The sequence below is a fragment of the Theropithecus gelada genome, chromosome 1, assembly GCF_003255815.1.
Source record: "Theropithecus gelada isolate Dixy chromosome 1, Tgel_1.0, whole genome shotgun sequence".
Taxonomy (NCBI): Eukaryota; Metazoa; Chordata; class Mammalia; order Primates; family Cercopithecidae; genus Theropithecus; species Theropithecus gelada.
Window position 1 is genome coordinate 133,523,252 of NC_037668.1, and position 4,382 is coordinate 133,527,633.

Consider the following 4,382-nt stretch of genomic DNA (forward strand, 5'->3'; position numbering starts at 1 on the left):
AATAAAAGCATATTGCCAGAAAATGAAAATTGATTTTAAAATATTCAAATAGAAATGTTGGTGTTTAAATTTTAATAAATTAAATTAAATTTCCATAAATGGATTTTATATCTTAAATATGTAGAAGGAAGAAATTAGTAAACTGGAAAACTTACAAGTAGATATATCTTCAAGGAGGCAGAGAAAGAAAGAGAAGATAAATAATGTGCGAAAGAGAATTATAGACATAGAGGCACAAGGAGAATGAGCAAAAGTTTTTGTATTTTCTAAAAAGAAAGGAATTGAACATGAGCAATTCCATTTCTAACAGAAATGTGTACATATGTTCATTAAAATACAGGTAAAATGATTTTAAAGTAGCACTATGTATAAGGGTCAGTTACATGAAATATGAATTCCATTCACAATGAAAAGAAAAGATGAATAGTGTACATGAAATATTACACAACAGTGCAAATGAATGAACTATCAGTACAAAAAAAATATGAGACTCAAGCTATTGTGAGATTAGATTCCAACAAACACTACTAGCTCTATTTGTTGCAGATATAAAGGTGAAATTATTTTGTAAAACTTAAAAGTAGATATAGTGATCCCACAACAATCCCTTAAATTCCTTTTACCTCATTGCTTAGAATGAGCATAGTCTATATGCAATATGGGAATAGTCTCAGTAGAGGATGGCCATGAGATAATATTATTCTATATATTTATGGTCATGGGTTCTAGGAATAGCTATAGCCATAATGCCATAACAAATCTCTCTGATTAGGGAAATTACCCTGTTAGAAAAGTGTGCTCTCTGAATAGCATGATATCTTAGTCATTTACTATAACGTATCTTAGCCACCTACTATAACATAATAAAACAAATGTTATATTGAGATATATTTAATTTACAGAATTAGCAATTTAATAAAAAAGAATTTGAAAAATATCCCTTTGTAAATGTAAACTCTATGACAACTACAATAGGTAAAATTCATGTGGAAAATAAGGGATTTTTAACAGATTGCAAACAGCTGCACTCCAGCCTGGGTGACACAGCGAGACTCTGTCTAAAAAAAAAAAAAAAAAAAGAAAAAGAAAAGAAAAAAAAAATCTGGAGAGTTCAACAACAAGCTTCCAAGATGCCGCCCAAAGGAAAAAGTGGTTCTGGAAAAGCGGGGAAAGGGGTAGCAGCCTCTGGGAGCGACAGTGCTGACAAGAAGGCTCAAGGTCCCAAAGGTGGTGGCAATGCAGTAAAGGTCAGACACATTCTATGTGAAAAATATGTCAAAATAATGGAAGCCATGGAAAAGTTAAAGTCTGGGATGAGATTCAATGAAGTGGCCTCACAGTATAGTGAAGATAAAGCCAGGCAAGGGGGCGACTTGGGTTGGATGACCAGAGGGTCCATGGTGGTACCACTTCAGGAGGCAGCATTTGCCTTGCCTGTAAGTGGGATGGATAAGCCTGTGTTTACAGACCCACCGGTTAAGACGAAATTTGGATATCATATTATTATGGTTGAAGGAAGAAAATAAAATCATATGAAAGACTGAAAAAAAAAAATCTGTCAGCACACTCTTCTTGGCCTTCAATTTAAAAAAAAAGTAAGTATGACAAGGAAACAGCATTGATATACACAGAAATAAAAAGCAAAAAAAAGCAAGCATATTGCCAGAAAACAAAAACAGATTTTTAACAGATGTAATTAACATAGAGTAAACTGTACCTATTTAGAGTTTATAATTTAATAGGTCTTGACATACATATCTACCCATGAAACCATCATGTCAAGTAAGAAAATGGTCATCTACCCGAAGGATTTCTTGTTCCCCTTTTTAATTAGCCCTTCCTTACCCAGCTCTTTCCAACCCACATCTCCAGGAAACTGTAGATATGCTTTCTATTGCTGTAGATTAATTTGTATTCATTAGAATTTTTAACAAATAAAAACATGTACCATATATGTGTCATCCAGTTTGCAGTACAGTGGCACCATCATGACTCACTCTACCCTCAACCTGTTGGGCTCAATGTTCCTCCCATGTCAGCCTCGAGAATGTCTGGGACTAGTCAAACACCATCAGGCCCTGCTATTTTTTTTTTTTTTTTTTTTTTAAGAGAAGGTGTTTCACTATGTTGCCCAGGTTGGTCTTGAACTCGTGAGCCCCCCCAGCAATCTGTCCATGTTGGCCTCTCATAATGCTGGAATTATAGGTGTGAGGCACTGTTCCCAACCTGTGTGTTTTTTTCTGATTACTTTCATTCAAAAAATAATTTTAAAATCAGTCTACATTGTAACATGTATAAATAGTTCATTAATAGTTAATTTTTATTGCTGACTTGAATTCAATTATATGGATATGCCACAGTTTGTCCATTCATCTGTCAATGGACATTGGAGTAATTTGCAGTTTGGAACTAAACAAAACTGCTATGAACATTCATGTACAAGCCTTATGTGGGCATATGCATTTATTGTTTGTATAAATACCACTGAGATAAATGGCTGTACCATATTGTAGGTATATGTTTAATGTTTTAAGAAACCGCTAAACTGTTAACCAAAGTGATTATATCATTTGACTTCTCTTGGTGGTATGTGAGAGTCCCAGTTTATCCACATCTTTGGCAACACTTGATATGGTCATTCTTTTTAACTTAAGTCATTCTAATTGGTATGTAGAGTTATCTCATTTCAATTTTAACTTTTAATTAGACAATGTAGGTCTTAAGTATTGGATTTAATGTTTTTAATTTGACATATAATTGTGTTCATCAAATATTATACAATCAATTTTAAGTACAATTTTTATAATACAAATATTCTAAATATGATGAAAGATGAAATTATATTTATGTGTTCATTAAATAGATGAAGCCATGATTTTTTAATATGATGAAAGAACTAAACACATATCTTAACTTTTCAAATGGTATATAATTGAAATAATTAGCAAAATTTTATTTATTGTAATCTAGTAATACTGATAATTTAGAACTCTGTCTTGTATGTGCTATGAACAGGATAATCTATTAATAGGCAAACTTATTAGCTATTTCAAATATTTTTAAACTTTAAGTTATTTATTTTACATAGTTTACTGAAATAGGGCTATTATGATTTATTTGCCAAAAACATCATTTCTGAGATAAAACAATTTTGTTTGGATGTTGCAAAGCAATAGCTTACAAAACTTCTTAACTATTTGCTCTAATACAGTTGCTGATCTAGTGAAGACTTAACATGTATTATAATGGTCTTTATTTTTTTAAAAAAGCAGAATTATCTAGATTGTCTATCATCATTTCTCTAGAATTAATGTACAGAGCTGAAAACTATACTCTAAATATCAAAACACATTATCCTCAGGCTTTTCTTTGGTATTTTATTTTGCAGAGCAAATAAAAATGTTTATATTTATTTGCTGCAGCCATATCACCTTCTATTTTGTCAGTTCTGCATATAAATTGTAGGTTTTCATTATTTCATACTTAACAAAAGCTACTCAATATAAAATACCTTTGCAGAAGATAATATGTAATAACCTCTTTATTATTATTGTTTAGCTGAATATCTTCCATAATAATGACTCACAAATTTTTGTTTTTCTTTCCTTAGTTATATTGTATGCCTGTAATCTGAACTAAGAATTATTTCCATAAGATTTCTGCCTTGTCAAATTGTTATTTTCTAATGCTTATAAATAAGGGGATGTCTAAGTTCATTATGTTATAATTATTGACCACTCGTAAATTAGAATAACTTAAGAAAATAGTAACTGCTTATGTTGCTAGGTTTTGTGTTTACACATGATACATAAGACAGAATGATATTTGATGTCAGAATATTGTTGACAAGTTATACAATTTGGCATTAATTCTGTATCTAATAATCTAAATTTTTCTAGATGTTTTCTTTTACTAGACAGCAAAAAACTGTTCCTAAGAAGTGCATTTCCATACTAGAAATAGACTAGAAAACAATAGACAATAGAAAAGATTAATAATTGTTATTAATCTTTTAAGATAAACAAAATAAACAAACATTTAGCTAGACTAAGAGAAAAAGAGAAAAGATTCAAATAAAATCGGAAATGAAAGAAGACATATTACAAATGATATCACAGAAATACAAAGAATTAAAAGGAACAATGAACAATTATATGGCAACAAATTAGATAATCTAGACAAAATAAAACAAAAAAAAATCTAGTAACAGTCTGCCAGTATCACATCATGAAGAAATAAAAGAATGAACACACCAATAATGAGTAAATAAATTGAATTAGTAATAAAAATATTCCATCCAAGGAAAGCTTTTACAGAATTAAGTGAGGAAATAAAGCATATGATCACCACCATGGATGCAGAGAAAGTGTTTTAGAAAACTC

At 30.5% G+C, this 4,382-nt stretch overlaps 1 pseudogene; it reads left to right on the forward strand.

Annotated features, from left to right (window-relative positions):
* The first annotated feature begins 1,109 nt into the window (after nucleotides 1-1,109).
* LOC112611153 lies at nucleotides 1,110-1,536 on the forward strand (annotated as a pseudogene).
* The last annotated feature ends 2,846 nt before the right edge of the window (nucleotides 1,537-4,382 follow it).